Source organism: Bubalus bubalis, chromosome 2 (assembly GCF_019923935.1).
Source record: "Bubalus bubalis isolate 160015118507 breed Murrah chromosome 2, NDDB_SH_1, whole genome shotgun sequence".
In the NCBI taxonomy this organism is placed as follows: Eukaryota; Metazoa; Chordata; class Mammalia; order Artiodactyla; family Bovidae; genus Bubalus; species Bubalus bubalis.
The window spans coordinates 160,446,436-160,453,143 of NC_059158.1; the positions used below are offsets into that span (position 1 = coordinate 160,446,436).

Sequence of the window (6,708 nt, forward strand, 5' to 3'; positions counted from 1 at the left end):
CAAGAGCCTCACAGGGTCCTGCTCAGTTTCAAAGACATATCATTTTATAGCCTCTCTTCTACCCAGGCCTCATTCAACAGAGCCCAGGGAGGGCCTTTTGGGAGATGCTCATCAAGTGAAAGCCCCAGTGGGAACAGTGTCAAGGGGATGCAATGACCTGGTTCCACTTGGACAAATGAAATAAGACGGACGGAGTGATAAAAATCCTAACCTCAAAGCAGAAAAATCCTTTGCAGCTCTCTGCTCCTCCCTGATTTGACAGAGAGCCACATTGTCCATGCTATGTCAGATGCATCCCTGAAAGAAGATGGTGAAAGTCAGAGTGAATGGATTTGGCTGTATCAGGCACTTGGTCACTATGGCTGCTTTTAACCTGGCAAAGTAGACATCATTGCCATCAGTGACCCCATCATTGACCTTCACTACATGGTCTATGTGTTCCAGTATGATTCCATCCATGGCAATTTCCACGGCACAGTCAAGGCTGAGAACGGGAAGCTCATCATCAATGGAAAGGCCATCACCATTTTCCAAGAGTGAAATATCACCAACATCAAATGGGGTGATGCTGGTGCTGAGTATGTGGTGGAGTCCACTCCTATCTTCACTACCATGGAGAAGGCTGGAGCTCACTTGAAGGGTGGAACCAAGAGGGTCATCATCTTTGCCTTTTGCTGATGCCCCCATGTTTGTGATGGGTGTGAACCATGAGAATTATGACAACTTCCTCAAGATTGTCAGCAGTGCCTCCTGTACCACCAACTGCTTGTTCCCCCCCTCCCCACTGGCCAAGGTCATCCATGACCATTTTGGCATGGTAGAGAGATTCATGACCACAGTCCATGCCATCACTGCCACCCAGAAGACTATGGATGGTTCCTCTGAAACTGTGGTGCGATGGCCAAGGGGTTGCCCAAAAACTCATCTCTGCTTCTATTGGCATTGCCAAGGTCATGGGCAAGGTCATCCCTGAGCTGAATGGAAAGCTCATGAGCATGTCCTTCCATGTCCCACCCCCAACATGTTGGTTGTGGATATGACCTGCTGCCTGGAGAAACCTGCCAAGTATGATGAGGTCAAGAAGGTGATGAAGCAGGTGTCAGAGGGCCACCTCAAGGGCATTCTGGGCTACACTGAGGACTGGGTTGTCTCCTGCGACTTCAACAGTGATACTCACTCTTCTACCTTCGATGCTGGGGCTGCCATTGCCCTCAATCACCACTTTGTCAAGCTTATTTCCTGGTACAACAATGAATTTGGCTACAGCAACAGAGTGATGGACCTCATGGTCTACATGGCCTCCAAGGAGTAAGAGTCCCTGGACCACCAGCCCTAGCAAGAGCATGAAAGGAAGAGAGAGGTCCTCAACTCCTGGGGAGTCCTTGCCCCACCTTGATCCTCCAGCACACTGAGAAATCTCCCAAGGCCCACACAGTTTCCATCCCAGACCTCTTGAGAAAGGCGAGGGTTAGGGAGCCCCACCTTGTCATGTACCATCAATAAAGTACCCTTTACCCCCAAAAAAAAGAAAAAAAAAGGAAGAAAAATTCTTTCCAAACTTTCCATGGAATTGAGTCAGAATTCAAATCAGAATTGGAGGCATGAATAGAATTACATACAAAAGATGTTTGAAATCTTTGTGGTCCTGAGAGTTTCAAATTTTTTTTCTTAAAGAGTTGTTATCTAGAAATCTATCTAAAATCAAATTGCCTGGCTTGGTGTCTTCCCGTGGCTCTTGTCACAGACTGGGCCAGTTGGTATGATAGCAGCCCTTTCTTTCCAGGATGTGTGTTGAGCATATATGGGCTTTTATGTGTTGGGCTTAACTGAGGAAGATTGTTTAGAAAACACAAATAGCAATTCCCTATATTGAACAATGAAGTCAATTCCTTTCAGAATACAGATCTATAATAATGATGATAACCAAAATTACCCATTAGTGAGCATTCATTGACCTCACTAGTACACACCATGCAGTATTATCTGCTGTGTTATGGCGATTACTGAGGTTCACCTCAGTAAACAAGCTAGTAACAGTACAGTGGGAATCAAAGTCTAGGTGTGTTGCCCATAGTGATTGATTCAGAGGTGGTCGTGTAACCCAAGTCAGGCCAATGGAAGGTTTTACAAATAATTTCAGAAGCCTGAAAAGTTAATTTTAAGCCTTAACATTCTGTGATAAACTCCCAAAGGAACTTGTCTAAGGATGAAGCTAAAGCAGAGGGAAGCATGAGAAATGGAGAAAAGTGGATCTCTGAGGACTGGATTTCAGCACCTATAGATAGCTATACCTGAAGCCAACTAGCCCTGGGTTGCTTAGTTACATGAAACAGTAGATTCCTTTTTTTTTTTTTTTTTTTTTTGGGTTTAAGCCTCTGTGTTGGGGAAGTTTGTCTCAAGCACCCAAGCAGGTAGTCTTTCAACCCCCTACTTATTTCACTATGTGAGAATGGGCTGTGAGCTTGGGACATCTCCTTTCTAGGAGATGAAGTCCCCAGAGCCTGTGCCGGGCTATCACCTTGTGTGGGAATATCTTTCCCTGTTTCAGATTCCATGTTTCTACGTGTGCTCCTTTTTTTCTGCTTAAGCATGTGCGTGGTGACACCTCGCCAATGTACTACGGTATCTGTCCTCTTTGCGGGAGGGGACTGAGTCCTGTTACTGCAACCCAGGAGGGATTCATGCAGGACAATTAGCCTACATCTGAAGCCGAGAGGGAACTGCTAGCCCTGGGGCACCCTCGTCTAACCTTGGAACTGATCCTGCTCTTTCCCTTCTGTGTGAGTAAAGCCTTGTCCCTTCCAGCACCTGGATGAGTTGTGCTGTCCTGGTGATTTCTTTACCAAGATGCAGGGGACAGAGTGTTTAGACTTCTGTTCCTGGTGATACACAACAGGTGCCACTTGCTTGTCACTCTTTGAAATATGTTTTTGCCTTGAGACTGAAAATGGAAAGGCTCTTGGCTATCTCTGTTCCCAAACGTGGTCTGAACTCCCCAGTTAAACCCAATAAGTTTATCTATCCTTCCCTCACACTTGTATCTGCTATCAATATTGTTTCATCACAATGGATGGTGATTGCCTTTTTTACGTATCTGTCCTTCACTAGACTGCAAAATCTTGCAAGGCAGAGATAATGCCTGTCTGTGTGTATACGTGTGTGTGTGTGTGTGTGTGTAATTCTTGCCTCTAGGCACCTTGAGAGATCCTTGGAGAAGGGCATGGCAACCCACTTGGCTGGAGAATCCCACAGACAGAAGAGCCTGGAAGGCTACAGTCCATGGGGTCTCAAAGAGTCAGACATGACTGAGCGAATAACACACACACATACACACACAGAGACACACACACACACAGGCCTAAATTGTCTCCTGAAATGCAAAGTAATAAAGATTTAATCAGAAAATTCTTCAGGAAAACTTAAGTATCAAGGTGCAGATTCTCCAACTCCGCCACAATATAATAACTCTTCCCATGATTCTTAAACTTTAACTTGCAAACAAATCCTGTGAATATCTTGTCAAAATGTAGATTCTATTTCAGAAAAGTCTGGGGTAAGACAAGAAATTCTCAATCCTAATAAGTCCTTTGGAAATTTGAGAAGCAAAATGTTGGTATGTGTCTTTAGTTCTCTTTAGGACGATATCAGTTCAGAGCATGTAGGAAAATTCTGAAAAATCTCTTATTTGAATTAAATAAATTCCAACAGAGATTAACTTAATAAATTTTTTTGAGGCACAAAGAGCCATTATTTTCTTAGGCAACAAATAAGTACTTTTTTGAGCACTGATATGAGTCTAGCTCTCAGCTAAATATAATGACATACAAAAAAATATGAGATTAGTTCAGTGGAATCCAGTTTAGCCTTGGAACCCATTTTAGTCTTGTAGAGGGATGAGCATTGTTGATTTTAGGGATGTTATCAAAGTTTGTCATACTGCCAAAATTTGACAATATTTTTACTTGACATTATAGAACAAGAACAAGAAAAGATTCTGGAACTCATCATCCATTCACACCTTGACATGAATTAGTTAACTCTGCTTTCCTTTCTCTTATCCTAAAGAGATCCACCAAATAAGGAATGGGGATTTTTTTCTGGTGGCCAAGCCAATCCCCGAGAAAGGGGGATAATTCTAGAGGAAGACAGCGGGGATTCCTGTAGGGTGATGTTCTCTTTACAAGAGTTCCCTAAAAGGCTTCTGTGTATGACCCAAACTCAACTGTGTTGCTCAGGAGAAATGGCACCAAAGATAAGATGAAGTTTACTTAAACTGAAGTTTTACATCTGGACCATAAGCATTATTGAATATTAATGACTGCAGGGAACTGAGTGATGGCTTGGTTCAATCCTCTCACTTCATAAAGAAGGAAGCTAGAATCCCTAGTGGAGTTTGGCTTGCTTAAACACACTTCTTATGCAGTGTGGGGCCTGTTCTTCCCAGTGGGGGTTCTTTTTGCAGCATGAGGGGCAGTGAAGCAGGGGGAGGCTAAGCACCCAGGCTCTTCTCTGTAGTGAGCCTGTTTGGCTTTAACTCCTACTTCTTCAGTTACTAGTGGACTTTGAGTTTTTGTCTGTGTCTCAGTTTCCTCATTTATAAAAAGGTGTTAATGATGGTAACTACCTCTGCAGGGTGTGGTGAAGATTAAATGAGTTGATACAAGTAAAGTAATGAGTATAGTGTGGGTCCATACTTTGTTCTGGTGTGCTGCAATTCATGGGGTCGCAAAGAGCCGGACTCCACTGAGCGACTGAACTGAACTGATACTTTGTTCTGGACAAAATCGACTGGGGGCTCAGTTTATCTTCTATAGCCACTCCCCCTGTAGTAGAAGAGTGTTTTTTCCTGGCTGAGGACCCAGCATGCTGTCCTAAGTTGACGGACAGGCTGACCTTTTAAGTCCACCATCCTAGTTGTCAGCTGGGGGCACTCAGATTTTGACAATCAGATAAGATCCCCTCAATCTCATACTTCCCCAGACAGGGCAAATCCTCTTCCCACAAATGTCTGAACCCCGCCTCACCTTGTATTTCTGCAAATTCTCAGAACTTTCGTCTTTGCTCTGGGGTCCAATGTCCAAGAAGGCTTCCCTTGGGCTGCACAGACAAGGCCACAAAAGTTAGCCTCTTTTTTGATCCCCTGCCCAAGAATTCCCTTGTATGACCACATTCATTTTTGAAACTTTCTCAGGGAAGGCAGAAGAATGGTTTATATAACAAATACCTCTTAAAAGCCAAAAACAAACAACAAAAAAAACCAACCCTTAAGAACATCAATTAGATGTATCTCTTCCCTAAACTCCCTCAGCTTTTCTACTGCTTGCTGGGGGTGGGATGGAGGTGGGGTTAAGGGTTGGGGGGTGCGTATGTTTTCTCTTAGGACCTTCCAACCAGATTCTGTTAGTCTTGATTGTCCCAGATTTCTCACTCAAACAGGTTGTTTTTCTTTTGTTGCTTTAAAGTAACAATTCTCAAAGTGTGGTCTCAGAAATACCCTGGTCCCTAAGATCCCTTTATGGGGTCTGTGAGGTCAGACCATAATAATACTAAGTGACTACTTGCTTTTTTCACTCCCTCTCTCTCTCTCTCAAGTGTACATTGGAGTATCCCAGGAGTTACATGATGTATGGTGACATTCTATAATGAAATGTGTCAACATTCATTTGAACTAATATTTTCCAAGTGACCAACACATGATGTTACAAAATCATGCCTAAATGAAAGACCCATTCAAAGTGCAAGAGACTTCAAGAAGTAAGTTTATTTATATAGTTTTAGGTTCTTCATTGCAACAGGCCTCTAAAAAACCATCACTTATAGAACTTTGGTGCTGCATCAAAGAAGATTATCTACAATTATATGAAAAGGCTCCCCTCTATTTTCCAACCACACATCTCTCTGAGGCTGGATTTTCTTCATATACTTTAATGAAAGCTATATAAAACAACTTATCAAAAGCAGAAGCAGATATGAAAATCCAGCAGATTCTACTAAGGCAGATAGATAATAAAGAGCTTTGTTAGGTGTAAAACAATGTCAATCTTCTCACTAAATTATATTTGGAAAATATAGTTATTTTTCATAAAAATGTTTTACAAACATATACTGGATTTATTATTTTTAAGTATTAGTTTACAAATACTTCAGTGTTTTCAGTTTTAATTTCTACTATGGCAAATGTTGACAGATACAATCTATGTAAACAAAGGCTCTTTGGGGTTCTCAACAATTTTTAAGAGTATAAAGGCATCCTAGGACTCAAACTTTTGAGTATTGTCGTTTTGGAGCAACTCATGTCTTTGATTCCTACCTCAAATCTGCTGTACAAATACATGAAGTTACCTAGGCATTAACCAGTTTCCAGGTACTTTAAATATTTTATGTGCAGCTTACTTATTGTTTACCTTGGGAGGTAGGTATAATTATTATTCACATTTATACTCAAGGAAACTGAGTTTTGGAGAGGATTAGAAACTTGCCCAGCATCACACAACTAAAAAGTGGTAAAGGAAAAAAATTAAATTTAGGTAGGTCTCCATCTTATTTTACAGTCTAACTCAGCTGAAAAAAAAAAAAATTCCTTTTCACGAACGGACTCCACTTTGCTTAGAGAGCAGTGGATGTTACATGTTCATTTGACAAATATTGTTGTTTTGGTTATGCTCTTTTCTGTGCTCACTTGGTAGATGTCTGGGAGCTGAAATTGAC

The 6,708-nt window shown here is 41.9% G+C and overlaps 1 pseudogene; it reads left to right on the forward strand.

The window, feature by feature from the left end:
- The first annotated feature begins 307 nt into the window (after positions 1–307).
- On the forward strand, positions 308–1,312 carry LOC102407866 (annotated as a pseudogene).
- The last annotated feature ends 5,396 nt before the right edge of the window (positions 1,313–6,708 follow it).